This window comes from Lepidochelys kempii, chromosome 10 (assembly GCF_965140285.1).
Source record: "Lepidochelys kempii isolate rLepKem1 chromosome 10, rLepKem1.hap1, whole genome shotgun sequence".
Lineage (NCBI taxonomy): Eukaryota > Metazoa > Chordata > Testudines > Cheloniidae > Lepidochelys > Lepidochelys kempii.
In genome coordinates, this window is record NC_136389.1 from 39687877 (window position 1) to 39703008 (window position 15132).

The following is a 15132-nucleotide window of genomic DNA, read 5'->3' on the forward strand; positions in this document are numbered from 1 at the left end:
AACATTACGTTATTACCCTCTGGGATGACGGTTTACCCTTGTGACCGACCATGCACCCCTCCAGTGGAGGCAGCGAAATAAAGGGAAGAACGCAAGAAGATGGTTCCTGTCCCTACAACCTTTCCAATTCACCATACAACACCGGGCTGGAAGCCACCATGGCAATGCAGATGGCTTGTCACAAGTACACTGCCTGACGTCCCAAGTTGCCCAACCCCATAGTGTTGAGCAGAGGGGGGCGATATGTGACAGATTCGGGCCAGATGGCTATAGAAGAAAGAAAAGGAGTACTTGTGGCACCTTAGAGACTAACCAATTTATTTGAGCATGAGCTTTCGTGAGCTACAGCTCACTTCATCAGATGTTTACCGTGGAAACTGCAGCAGACTTTATATACACACAGAAATCATGAAACAATACCTCCTCCCACCCCACTGTCCTGCTGGTAATAGCTTATCTAAAGTGATCAACAGGTGGGCCATTTCCAGCACAAATCCAGGTTTTCTCACCCTCCACCCCCCCACACAAATTCACTCTCCTGCTGGTGCTAGCCCATCCAAAGTGACAACTCTTTACATAATCAAGTCGGGCTATTTCCTGCATAGATCAAGGTTTTCTCACATCCCCCCCACCCCCATACACACACAAACTCACTCTCCTGCTGGTAATAGCTCATCTAAACTGACCATTCTCCAGGTTTAAATCCAAGTTAAACCAGAACATCTGGGGGGGGGGGTAGGAAAAAACAAGAGGAAACAGGCTACCTTGCATAATGACTTAGCCACTCCCAGTCTCTATTTAAGCCTAAATTAATAGTATCCAATTTGCAAATGAATTCCAATTCAGCAGTTTCTCGCTGGAGTCTGGATTTGAAGTTTTTTTGTTTTAAGATAGCGACCTTCATGTCTGTGATTGCGTGACCAGAGAGATTGAAGTGTTCTCCGACTGGTTTATGAATGTTATAATTCTTGACATCTGATTTGTGTCCATTTATTCTTTTACGTAGAGACTGTCCAGTTTGACCAATGTACATGGCAGAGGGGCATTGCTGGCACATGATGGCATAGATCACATTGGTGGATGTGCAGGTGAACGAGCCTCTGATAGTGTGGCTGATGTTATTAGGCCCTGTGATGGTGTCCCCTGAATAGATATGTGGGCACAATTGGCAACGGGCAACGCCACTAGCCGTCACCTTCAGCCCCCAACTAAAACCCCTCCAACGCATTATTAAGGATCTACAACCTATCCTAAAGGATGACCCAACACTCTCACAAGTCTTGGGAGACAGGCCAGTCCTTGCCTACAGACAGCCCCGCAACCTGAAGCAAATACTCACCAACAACCACATACCACACAACAGAACCACTAACCCAGGAACTTATCCTTGCAACAAAGCCCGTTGCCAATTGTGCCCACATATCTATTCAGGGGACACCATCACAGGGCCTAATAACATCAGCCACACTATCAGAGGCTCGTTCACCTGCACATCCACCAATGTGATCTATGCCATCATGTGCCAGCAATGCCCCTCTGCCATGTACATTGGTCAAACTGGACAGTCTCTACGTAAAAGAATAAATGGACACAAATCAGATGTCAAGAATTATAACATTCATAAACCAGTCGGAGAACACTTCAATCTCTCTGGTCACGCAATCACAGACATGAAGGTCGCTATCTTAAAACAAAAAAACTTCAAATCCAGACTCCAGCGAGAAACTGCTGAATTGGAATTCATTTGCAAATTGGATACTATTAATTTAGGCTTAAATAGAGACTGGGAGTGGCTAAGTCATTATGCAAGGTAGCCTGTTTCCTCTTGTTTTTTCCTACCCCCCCCCCCCCAGATGTTCTGGTTTAACTTGGATTTAAACCTGGAGAATGGTCAGTTTAGATGAGCTATTACCAGCAGGAGAGTGAGTTTGTGTGTGTATGGGGGTGGGGGGGATGTGAGAAAACCTTGATCTATGCAGGAAATAGCCCGACTTGATTATGTAAAGAGTTGTCACTTTGGATGGGCTAGCACCAGCAGGAGAGTGAATTTGTGTGTGTGGGGGGGTGGAGGGTGAGAAAACCTGGATTTGGGCTGGAAATGGCCCACCTGTTGATCACTTTAGATAAGCTATTACCAGCAGGACAGTGGGGTGGGAGGAGGTATTGTTTCATGATTTCTGTGTGTATATAAAGTCTGCTGCAGTTTCCACGGTAAACATCTGATGAAGTGAGCTGTAGCTCACGAAAGCTCATGCTCAAATAAATTGGTTAGTCTCTAAGGTGCCACAAGTACTCCTTTTCTTTTTGCGAATACAGACTAACACGGCTGTTCCTCTGAAACATGGCTATAGAAGAGTAATTTTTTTTTATTTTTGAAGCAAAAAAGAATTTTATTTGCATAACATTTAGAAAGAATCACCAAAAACAAAAAAAACAAAACTATGCAACAAAACAGAAGCAAACAAAAGGTATAACACAGCAGCCTTCAGGAGGGAGAGGCGTTCAGGCTAGCCTGGGCCCAGAGCGGGAGGGCTTCCTCGACACTCATGGTTTTCCACCCTCCTGAGTTACCTGGTGGCCTAGAGCGGGGGGGGCTTCCTCGACACTCGTGGTCTTCCACCCCCTCGAGTTACCTAGTGCCACGCCCAGTGTCACCGATTATTCCTCTCCTAAGAGTGCCCAACAAGATGGGCACGGCTGCGGGGTGGGCGGTTTGGGGGTGGGGATGTACACCCACGTGTGATAGGACCCCTCCTAGGTGACGGTGATGATGGTATCCGCAGCGGGAATGGCTCAGGCTGGGGGTCTCTCGCTCTTCCCCTCAATCAAAGGGTCAGACGGAGGGAACCAGACGGGGTCACCAAGCAGAGAACCTCAGACAGCACCCACTGATCCTTGAAGGTGTCAAAGGATTAGGTGGATGCCGCCCAGAGGAACTCCGCCCGGATACGTGAATGTACTGAGGATCGAAAAACAGCCCTACAGTCGCAGGACGCTTCACTGACCAACCTCCTCTCTCTGGTTTTATAGATGGCTGTTTTAGTTAGGGCTAGGAGGAGGTTAACCAGGAGATCCCGCGACTTTGTGGGGCCACGGGTGGGGAGTGTGTAAATAAAAAGGTGAAGGGAAAAGTGCAGCCAAAAGCGTAATAGAATATTCGTGAGGAGCTGGAAAAGGGGCTGCAGCCTGGCACACTCTCAATACGCGTGTGCCAGGGTTTCCCTCCCATTGCAAAAAGGGCAAGTATCTGGGATGGGGGTGAACCGCGTCAAAAACACACCCGTGTTCACAGCTCCGTGAAGGAGCCGCGAACTAATGTCCCCGTCGGGCCTTGGGACCAAGGTGGAATACAGGCTGGCCCACCGGGGCTGCTCACCTTCCAAAGGTGGCAGGAGGTCCTGCCACTTTGTATCAGGGCGGGAGACCAGGGTGTGGGCGTGAAGGGTGTGAAGCGTGAGTGTGTATAGATGTTTCCTTGGCGCGGTTTTGAAGCTGACCAGCTGCAGTTCATGCAGCCGGCTCGCAGTGAAAGGGTGAGGGGTTTGTTGGGATCTACGGGGTAGGGGCCCAATTGAAAGGTTTGGAGGGCCTGGGGTAGAGGGTGGGCGGGGTGCGCCCTCGTGCAGGGCTCGGCTGAGATAAGCCCGAGCAGCGGGCATCAAAGCGGCCTTCACCTCCTGAAGTACGCGCCGGGGGTACAAGGTCTGGAGAGCCCCATGTGCCGAGCGAGCGTCAGGGGATCCAGCCAGTCTCCCCGGTGGTAGTCCAGGAGGTCTCCGACTCTCGTGACTTCCGCCAGGACCAAACTCTGGCACACCGAGTGGGACTCCACCACCTGCACACGGAGCTGGGGGTTGTGTAGCAGGGGCTCCGCAAGGAGATCTGCTCCCACGGTGGACGCCACGGACCTTGTCGTTGAAAATAGTTTCCAGGTCCAGAAATGTCCTGGTAGAAGACCGGCAGCCTGGAGAGGTCTCACGGAAAACCTCTTGGACAGAGATAAAAAAGCTGCCGGTCGTATCGGAGCCCTTGGAAGTGGCGCAGGAAGGCGTGCGCTAGTATGCTCCACGTTGAACTACCTGCACTATAAAGGAGCCTCTGCAGGGCCTGGAGACGGAAGACATGGACTTGAGTGTGCAGACACTTCAGGCCTTGTCCTCCTTCCTTCAGGGGTAGATGAAGAACCCCAACAGGGGCCCAGTGCATTCCCGACCAAAAGAGCTCTAGAATCGATGTCCAGAGGTTGGTCAGGAAACCCGGGGCCGGGACCAGGCTGCTGAGCCGGTACCAGAGCGTGGACAGGACTAGTTAGTTAAGCACCAGCGCTCTCCCTCGGAGGAAGAGACATCAGAGTAGCCTAGTCCATTTCCGGAGCCGCTCTATCACCCCGCCCTCTAAATTTTGCCAGTTCTCCGGCGGGGAAGGGTGCGTGGCAAAAAGGTAAACGCCTAGGTAGAGCAGTGGACCCGCACTCCACCGGATGGTCTGAAGTGCGGGTGGGAAGGAGCTCACCTGCCGCCAGTCCCCCACCGCCAAGCCAGAGCTCTTGACCCAGCTGACTTGGGCGGAGGAGGCTGCCAAATAGATGGCCTGGCAAGCCTCCACCAGCACCAAGTCGCCCGGGTCCTGGACCACGAGGAGCACGTCATCGGCGTACACTGACAGGACCAGCCGCAGTTCCAGCTCACATAGCACCAACCCTTTCAACCTCCTTTGGAGGAGACAGAGGAAGGGCTCGATCGCCAGAGCGTACAGCTGGCCCGAGAGGGGGCACCCCTGCCGTACTCCTCACCCGAAGCTGACCGGTTCGGTCAGGGTCCAGCTGAACCTAACCAGACACTCTGCGGAGGCGTACAGCACCTGGAGAAAACTCACAAACTGAGGTCTGAATCCAAACGCCTGCAGAGTGTCCAGGAGGTACCCATAGTCCACTCTATCGAATGCCTTCTCCTGATCAAGAAACAGGAGGGCGAACGACAGACCGTCTCTATGCCCAAGTTCCAAAAGGTCTCGGGTTAGAAATAGGTTGTCAAAAATGCTGAGGCCCAGGACAGTGTAGGTCTGGTGTGGGTGGATCACATTCGCCATCACGGACCCTAGCCGCAGCGAGATTGCTTTCACTACGATTTTGTAGTCTGTGCTAAGGAGCGAGAAGGGACGCCAGTTTCCTAACTCGCGGAAGTCCCCCTACTTCGGCAACAAGGCGAGCACCGCTTGCCTGCACGAAAGAGGGAGGACCCCGCCCTGCAAAGACTCAGCACAGACAGTGGCTAGGTCTGGGCCAAGGATGTCCCAGAATGCGCAGTAAAACTCCTCGGTCAGCCCATCCATGCCCGGAGATTTATTGGTGGGCATGTGACGGAGGGCTTCCAAGAACTTGGCCAGGGTGAGAGGCAGCTCTAGTCGGTCTCGGTCACCCACGCTGACCATGGGGAGTTCCTCCCAGAGCACCCTGCAAGCGCCACGATAGGTCGGATCCGGGGAGAAAAGGCTTGTGTAGAAGTCACGGGCCCTTCCACACATCTTCACTGGATACGTGAGGGGGGTGCCGTCTTCTGCTAGAAGGCAGGTGACGTGTTTCTTGGCCCCCGTCATTTTCTCCAGAGCGTAGAAGAAACGGGAGCTGCGATCTATCTCCCAAAGGAGGCGGATGCGGGATCGAACAAAGGCACCTCGGGCCCGATGGTCCTCGAGGGCCCGGAGCTCCTCCCGCTTCTCCCGGCATGCTCCGCAGAGGAATGGGTCCTCGGGGCTGGCGGCCAGACGCCTCTCCATCTCTAAGACCTCCCATTCCAACTGCTCTATCGCTCTATTTCTCCATCGGCTGGTACCCCGGATGTAGTCACAGCAGAAGAGCTTGGCGCACACCTTCCCTAGATCCCACCATGGCCGCGCCGAGGGAAAGGCACGCCGCTGCTCTCGCCAGGCCAGCCAAAACTCCCAGAAGGACGTCAGGAAGCCCTCATCCTCCAACAGGCTGTTGTTAAAGTGCCAATAGGCCGGCCCCGGCCTCTCTGCACGGAGGGAGGCTGTTATGGTGGCTAGATGATGGTCGGAAAATGGGGCTGGATGAATGTAGGAGGAGTGGGCTTGTGAAAGATGGAAACGAGATAAGTAAATACGGTCCAACTGAGAGTGGTGTGACCGATGGGCCTCCACCTGGACAAAGGTGAACATGGAAGTGTCATCTGAGTGGTGGTCATGCCAGACGTCCACTAGGGAGCGATGCTCGACTATTCCTCGGAGAATGTTCGCGGCGGCCGGGCTCAGCTCGGACCCTGAGCGGTCCTGTTCCTCGAGGCTGGTGTTAAAGTCCCCTGCCAGGACTAGGCACTCGTGAGAATCTAGGCTGCTGAAGAAGTCGGACACCCGCTGATAGAATTGCGGCCGCTTCAGGCTCGTTGTCGTTATAATTGTTAACGAGGTTGACCACGAGCCACTCCATACCGACTCGTAGATGCAGCAGGTGGCCCGGCACAGCCTCAGTGACCCCTAGCACCTCGGGCTGTAGGTTGGGGGAGAACAGGGTCGCCACTCCAGCTTGTCGAATCGTGAAGTGGCTAAAGTAGACCCCGTCCCCCCACTCCAGCCGCCAGCTGTCCTCGGCGGTTGGATCCGTATGGGTCTCCTGCAGGAAAACCACAGAGTACCCCCCCTCCCGAAGGTAAGAGAGCACCTGGGACCTGCAGAGAGCCATCCTACAGCCCCTGGTGTTCAAAGTTGCGATAATGAGAGGCATCATGTGGAGGGCTGGGAGGGAGGGGGTTCCTTGTTGGCGGGGGCGTTTGCGGCCCCCGGCGGGTCACGCAACAATCCGTGACCCATCCCGTAAGTGAGTAAATCGTCACGGAAACTGCGGGCCCGCCCGTAGGCCACAGCACCATGCCTTCCTTTCCCTCTACCCTCCTTTATAAGGGCCCTTGTGGCCTGGAGGATTTGATCAAAGTCGCCCCATAGCTGCTAGAAGGCAGGCGAGCTAGCTGTACCCCGTTGCGGGAGCCACGGATGTCTTCTAAAAACTCCCGCAATGCTTTTCGCAGCTCATGGCGGGGTGGGGTTGCGATTTCCGGGTTATTCCCTGGTGGGACTCTTGGTGTAGCCTCGTGGTCCGCTGAGGCGGGCAGGCAGGGTGCGGACCACCGACGGGGCGTCTGACAGGCTAAAGTTATTAGGTCCGTCTCAAGCCTTGGGGTAGAAGGGGACGGTGGAGGGAAAACTGCAGCTCCTAATGGGTCACGGCAGAAAAAGGCAAACGCTGCTCCTTGGGGGCGGATCCGCAAAAAACAGGAAAGAAATAACCCCAGGGGTGGCAATAGCATTGCAGGAGGAGGTGGATTGGGCAGGGACAGGGGTGGGGGCAGGGGAAGAGGCAAGACTCTGGGCTTCGGGAGGCAAGCAGCTGAAAGGTGGCGGCTCCCGAGCAGATTCGAGGGTTAAGGTGGGGGGAGGGGGCTCCCAGTGATGCTAGGCACAGGCTCTGTGGTGGATTTGGCAGCCATGGCATCAGGTGGTGGACCACCTTCTGTAGGGTGCCCGCCCGGGAAGGCAGTTGGGAGAGGGAGCATGGGGAAAGGGGGACTGGGGTGAGGTTGCCCAGATCGAGGCCAGCCGGCAGTAGGTCATCCTCTCCCTGGGTGACCAGGGTCAAACTTAGGGCCTCGATCTCCTCATACAGGGAGGAGAGGTCGCCTTCCGCCACCCCGGGGGTCTCCCCTCTGGCGCCCGCTTCGACGGTCGCTTCGGGGTTCGCGAGGGGTTCGGGTGATATTCGGGCAGAAGGGGCTTCCTCAGGGGTCTCGGAGGGGAGGGTCTCCCGTGGAAGGGAGATCCTACCTTCCAATGCTATTGTGGCTTCCCCTTCCGACACCGGTGGATGGATCTCAGTCGTGGGCATAGCGGAATGCTCAGTATCAGTGCCTCCCTTCCTGGTCTTCCAGTGGGCCTCCGCATCAGATGGGTGCAGCGGAGCTCGAGCCTTCCGCTTGCCTCACTTTCCTTGGACTAGGGTCCAGCCCTCCATAGCATCATCTGGGGGCTGGTTAGCAGGGGTTGTGTCGTGGGGCAGAATCGATGGTTCAGGGAATCAGGGGGGTAAAGGTGAGGCAGTATGGGGGGGGGATTCTCCTTGGGGCGGGCCCTCTCCTATTCCCAGTAATATCTTTGCTGCACCCTCCTCCATAGGCTCTGCTGGATTGTTAACAGCAAGGGCGGGGCTCCCTCCCTTGTAGGGGAGGTGTCTCTTGGGCCCGGGCGGGAGCAGCGGTGGATCGAGCAGGAGGAGAGGTGGTTTCAGGTGCCGGGCAGCCAGGGGCATCGACAACGACGGAGCCGATGTCCTGCCGGGTCTTGGGGGTCTCGGGTGCCCCTCCTCGCCGGGCCAAGGGCCAGTCTCTTCGGACATGCCCTGCTGATTGGCAGAGGTAGCACTGGGCCTCTCCTGTGGAATAGTAGACCCAATAGCGGGCTCCGTGGTAGGGGACTAGGAAGGACCCCTCGAGCGCCTCTCCGTCATGCGCGGCCGGCGGCGGTAGAAGCTGCACTTGCCAGCGGAACGAAAGGATGTGACAGAGCGTGGGGTCCTTACAGCCCAACGGGAGAGGGCTGATGACAGAAACGGGTTTCCCCAGGGTGGAGAGAGCAGGTAACAGGGTGGCATTGGGTAGAAAAGAAGGGACAGAGGTCAGGACTAGGCGGACCCCAAGGTCCTCTAGCGGTTCCAGGGGAACGAACACCCCCCCCAATGCCAGGCCCTTCTCCACCGCCTCCTGGGCAGCAGCTTCCGATGCTAAGAAAAAGACGACCTTCCCGTACATTTTGGAGGCCGCCACAATAGCTGTGGGTCCTACCACCCTCGCCAACGCCTGCACATATGTCTCCATGTGGGGCGAGGCGAGCACCAGGAGGCAACGGACGCCATGCTTCCTGGTCATGGTGGAAAAGGGGCCCCGGCCGCTATTGATGGTAGCGGAGGCGGTGCGTGGGCGAGATGACGAGGCGGCAGGCAGTTGGAGGCTGCTACCGCCCAGGCATACGCCCTGGGGGCCGGGGGAGGGACGCTCGCAGAGCTGGCGGAGGGAACAGCGGGGAGGGAAGCCATGGTCGATGACGAGACCACAGCGGTGGGAGCAGCCCCTGCCATGGAGGGCCTGGTGGTTGTAGCGGTGCCCTTTCCCTTCTTCACACCCTGGCCTTTCCAGCCAATTGGGCGTCTCTCCTAGAATCTGGGGGGGGCGGTGGGCGTAACAGCAGCAGTAGTCACCCTGGTGCCTCCTGCTGATGATGCCCCAGCGGGGGCAGTGGCAGGTGTTTTGGCAGCAGTGGGGGGGGGGGCTTGGGGGTTGGACGGGGGAGAGGTGGGGGAGGGGCAGCTGAGGTTGTTAGTGGGACCTCACCCCTCTCATTCCCCGCCATCGTGAGCAGGGAGAGATGGGGAGGCACGAGAAGGAGGAGGGGGAAGCAGATTAACCACTTCTCCCTGCTGGGCTGCAGGCGGGGGGGGGGTGGCAAATGGGTTGGATTGGACGGGGGAGGAAACAGGTGTTGGGGTCAGGTAGTAGGGGCAAACTGTGGGGTGGACAGTCCGGGGGTGGGGGGAGGGACATGAACACACGTGCGTTTGTCCAAAGAGTCTCGTTTGGTCGTCTGTTGTGTCTGGTCCAGACGGTGGAATCAGGGCGAGCAGCTGAATCCAGAGGCAGATGGCAAGTTGCCAGCAGGGATGGACGGCGGGGGGCCGTGTCGGTTTTAGTAGTGTTGAGGGGGGCACCGATGGATCAGGGGGCAGCTCCGTGCCACACCCCCTGTGCCCCTACAAACGCAGTCAAGACACAGTCAAACCTCCCCCCACACAAGAGTACAGTTAAAAAGTTACTCAGTCTTACGGCCCCCTCCACGATGGTTTGTAGCTTCCCTGGGCGATGTCTTTGTCGGCCGTCTTCTCTCCCGGGCTTTGTGGAGCATTCCAGAAATACCAAACAGATAAGAAAAGTTCCTCTCAGCCGGTACGGGTCCAGAAATAAACAGCAAAACAGTTTGGTCTGGGGGCTTCCACTCCCCTCCTCCGGGGAGTGGATCGGCAGTCCCCCTCTCCGGGGGTTTCAGCTGGAGGAGTAGCAGCATCCGAGGGCAGGCGTGGGGGGCCTGGCAGCTAGCTGGCATCCGACCAGCACTCGAACGGCAGCAGAAAAACAGCAAAAAAAAAAAAAAAAAAAAAAAACCGAAGAAAAAGCGTCTGGCCCGGTCGGGGGGGGGAAGCTGAAGCAGGGGCAAAAAGTAAGAAAAGCCCAGGCCAGGGGGCTATAGGAGAGGAATAGAAGGCAGATATATAAGCTCCAGGTTAAGTAGGTCCCTTTTCCCTGGGTAAGGTAACAGGGAAGTTTGCAGAACAATCAGGAACCTTCTGGAGACAATTAAGACAGACAGGCTAATTAGAACACCTGCAGCCAATCAAGAAGCTGTTAGAATCAATTAAGGCAGGCTAATCAGGGAACCTGGGTTTAAAAAGGAGCTCACTTCAATTTGTGGTGTGCGTGTGAGGAGCTGGGAGCAAGAGGCACTAGGACCTGAGAGTGAGAACGCGGACTGTTGGAGGACTGAGGTGTACAAGCATTATCAGACAACAGGAGGAAGCTCCTATGGTGAGGATATGGTGAGGTGTTGGGAGGAGGCCATGGGGAAGTAGCCCAGGGAGTTGTAGCTGTCGCACAGCTGTTCCAGGAAGCACTCTAGACAGCTGCATTCCACATGGCCCTGGGCTGGAACCCGGAGTAGAGGGCGGGCCCGGGTTCCCCCCAAATCCTCCCAACTCCTGGTCAGACACAGGACGAGTCGACCTGGACTGTGAATTCAGAAAAACGGCCAAGCTGAGGGCTGCCGTGAAGCGCCAAAGCGAGCAAATCCTCCAATAAGCGCAAGACCCACCAAGGTAGAGCAGGAACTTTGTCACACACCTTATAGACTAACAGACATTTTAGAGCATCAGCTTTTGTGGGTGAATACCCACTTTGTGGGATGCATGTAGTAGAAATTTCCAGAGGCAGGCATAAATATGCAAGCAAGAATCAGACTAGGGATAACATGGTTAGTTCAATCAGGCGGGATGAGGCCCTCTTCTAGCAGTTGAGGTGTGAACGCCAAGGGAGAAGAAATTGCTTTTGTAGTTGGCTAGCCATTCACAGTCTTTGTTTAATCCTGAGCTGATGGTGTCAAATTTGCAAATGAACTGCAGCTCACCAGTTTCTCTTTGAAGTCTGGTCCTGAAGTTTTTTTTGCTGTAAGATGGCTACCTTTAAATCTGCTATTGTGTGTCCAGGGAGGTTGAAGTGTTCTCCTACAGGTTTATGTATATTGCCATTCCTAATATCTGATTTGTGTCCATTTATCCTTTTACGTAGGGACAGTCCAGTTTCGCCGATGTACATAGCAGAGGGGCATTGCTGGCACATGATGGCGTATATTACATTGGTGGACATGCAGGTGAATGAACCGGTGATGGTGTGGCTGATCTGGTTAGGTCCTGTGATGGTGTCACTGGTGTAGATATGTGGGCAGAGTTGGCATCAACGTTTGTTGCATGGATTGGTTCCTGAGTTAGAGTTACTATGGTGCGGTGTGTAGTTGCTGGTGAGAATATGCTTCAGGTTGGTGGGTTGTCTGTGGGCAAGGACTGGCCTGCCTTCCAAGGCCTGTGAAAGTGAGGGATCATTGTCCGGGATGGGTTGTAGATCACTGATGATGCGTTGGAGAGGTTTTAGCTGAGGACCGAGAAGACTACATCTGTTCTTTTCCCACATACAGAACAGAAATATGTATTGAACACTTGTGCCTTTTCTGAATTATTATTGATACTTCTACCATTTCCACCTTGTAATGGACCAATATCATTGTTAGGATTCTTTTTGTTCCGAGTATACTTCAAAAATGACTTATTGTCCTTAACTTTGCTGTCCAGAGATTTCTCCTTGTGTCCCTTGGCTTCCCTTATTCATTTTCTACAATTCCTAACTTTCCTTTTCTTTCATTTGTTATATAATATTTTTATAGCTGCCTTCACTGCCCCTCTAAACAAAGTCATTTTTCAAACCAATATGGCCTTTTTCCTCGATTGTGGGATGGTGGCTTTTTGGGCATGTGGTAAAGTTTTCTTAAAGAATACCAACTGTCTTTTCCATTTTTCAGATGAAATTCTGCCTCCCAGCTATTATGGCATATAATTGTTTTCAGTTTTGTGAAATTGGCCCTTTTAAAGCTCCAAGTATATATTTTACCAGTTTGGACGTTATTCTGTTTGCTCATTATAAATGTGATCAAATAATTATATTAACTACATCTAAGTTACCATTAATTTTTAGTTCTGTGATCAGTTCCTCTTTAATTGTCAAGACAAGGTCTAATATAGGATTCCCCATCTTGATTGCAACACATTTTTAAGGATGTTTTAGTGTTGGCAGCATGAGATCTCCAGTGTATGTTGTGACACTGCACCCCATATTCTTCCAGTAATATTATTATGATATGATTATGACATAATCATAATATATTTAAGTAAGATAAGTCATGTAAGGTGTCATTGGAAAGGTTATGATTTACTGAATATGATTATCCTGTTTGTATGCATGTATCAGTTTTGTATCTGAAGTTAGGAATATTGACGACACATTAGGAAAAAACAATAGGCCTTAGTAAAAGCTTATCTCCCACAGGGGGGTGGGGGCTTCCAGAGGACACTATAAACTGCCTCTGATTCATGGCTGCTGTCACATTACAGGGACATGTGACCAGGTCACCTTGTGCTGGTCTCCATCTTGGGATATCAGTGTTTTTCCATTGACTAGCATGGGAACCAAGCCTGGAAACAAAGGGTTTCCTCCCTATTCAAAAGCTATTTAAGGCAGGGAAGTGACATCATCGTAATTCTTCACTGACCTCCCAACCCCCCCCCAAAGAGACTCCTGGAAACACCGGAGGAAAAAAGACTGAACTGGAGGGAAGTGCTGGACCCAGGCGAAAGGGATTTTTAGCCTGTGAATGGAACACCTGGGGTTTCTATGCTGTAAGCCAGTGCAGCTGGCCCCTTAAGAATCTGTAGCCTGCTTGTATCATCACTTAGGGCGAGGATCTGATATTCATATCCAGTCTCTTTAGTATGTTAAGCTTAGTTTGTGTGTTTTGTTTATTTGCTAGGTAATCTGCTCTGATCTGTTTGCTATCCATTATAATCACTTAAAATCTATCTTTTGTAGTTAATAAACTAGTTTTTGCTTTATCTAAAACCAGTGTGCGTGGGAGTCATAACTGAGGACAGAAAGCTCTTGTATACTTCTGCTACACTTTGAGGGAGGGAGTGAATTTCATGAACTTACACTGTGCAGTACAAGAAGATATAATTTTGGGTTTATACTCCAGAGGAGGGTGCATGCCTGAGTAGCTGGGAAGCTCTTTAGCTGGAGCCTTCCCATGCAGATCTGATCACAGCATCTGCATGTAACTGCAAGTGGGTGTGTCCCTACCTGTATGCGTGCTGGTGAAAGTGCAGGCTGGAGCCTCGAGGAGGGCTTGTCGGGCTGGTCACAGCAGTACAATATAAAGGGAGCCCAGACTGGTGGATCTGGGGGGCCCAGTGGTACCCCAGTTCAAGGTGGCACCCCGGGGTGAACCCAACACATATGTCCCTCAAATTGAAGTCCCCTATAATCTTGCAGTTTTGTTTCCCTACACATTATAGATAGGTGCATAAGCAGCTGGATCTAGCATGATTTGGTGGTCTGTAGCAGACACCAACTAATACCCAAACTTGTGCTTTATCTTTTAGCACATTGATCCATAAGCATTTGAGATCATTTTCTTCCAATTTATCAGTTACTTGGAAACAGGTAACGCCATTTTAACATAGAGTGCCACTGCCCCTCCCCTTTTGCTCATTTGATCTTTTTAAAATAGGTTATAAACATTGATTTTAACATTCCAAAGTGGAGTCATCATCCTCAGGCCTAGTTCATATAATTCTTTTCTTCTCTCTCATTTAAAAAAACACTCAGGAACTTAATTCTTCGTTAATCTCTCAAAGAGAGCTTTTGTGGTCGATGAATCCTGCCCAGGGGTTCGAACTGCAGCAGAACATCTGGAATGCAATGAGTTTGCTGGGCTCAGCTCTAACTGCTGCGGGCAAAAACACCTAGCACAGAAACAAAGGGACAATGGGGTGGGTTGGGAAAGAGTGCTGCAGTCGCTGAGCTGCCCAAGGGAGGCTGGGCAAGGCTGGAGTTTGGACCTATGGGTTTGTACAGCGCCTAGCACAATGGGGCCTCTGATCTCAGCTGGGGCCACCAAACATTACCATAACAAAAATAAAACAAGAAGAAGAATAAGTCCCCCACCAATGTCCTCCAGACCACTCTAGCTCTTGCTGATATCACCCTATAAAGATCAGGTTCCTACGGGCCTTCATGGGCTGTAGGCAGGGCCAGATCAACCAAAGGGTTACTGGGGTGCCATCCAGTTTTGAGCACCACCTCCCCTTTCATCACATTTCCATTGACGCTCCAAGGAACGGCTGGGTCAGGAATGGGCCAGAAATCAACAGGTTACAGCATTCTCAAGGTGCTGCAACACCCTTGGTTTTCACAGAGTCCACTGGCTGCCTGCCTTGATCTGCCTCTTCACACCCTGCTGCCAATATGCTTCTGCACCTCCTCTCCACTGCTGGGAAATGTGCCTGCCAGCCAGCTACTCCATAAGTTATCCTCCACCTACCCAGGTCCCCCTTAGGCTGTGTTCCTCCATCTGTCTGTGTCTCCCAAATGGTCCCCACTAAATCTCTGACCCTGAGGTCTGGGCCCTGTGTAGAAGGTGCTGCTGCATTGTTACACAAAGTGCTTCTGTAATCCACAACTCCTGGGTGTAGTGTTCTGTCCCAACTAGTGGCACCGAGACCACTTAGAAAGAGAGAGAGAAAGAGAGAGGGTTAAATGAGTCTGCTGTACAGCCTTAGTTAACAGGCAATTTGGCTTTTAGCTCATGCAATAGAGGTTCATGCACTAAGTTCCAGAGGCCCCAGATTCGATCCCACCCTTCTCACCCCAGGAACTCGGTGTGTTGGCTACATAGGCCCCCAAGATACTGGCAGCATATGGA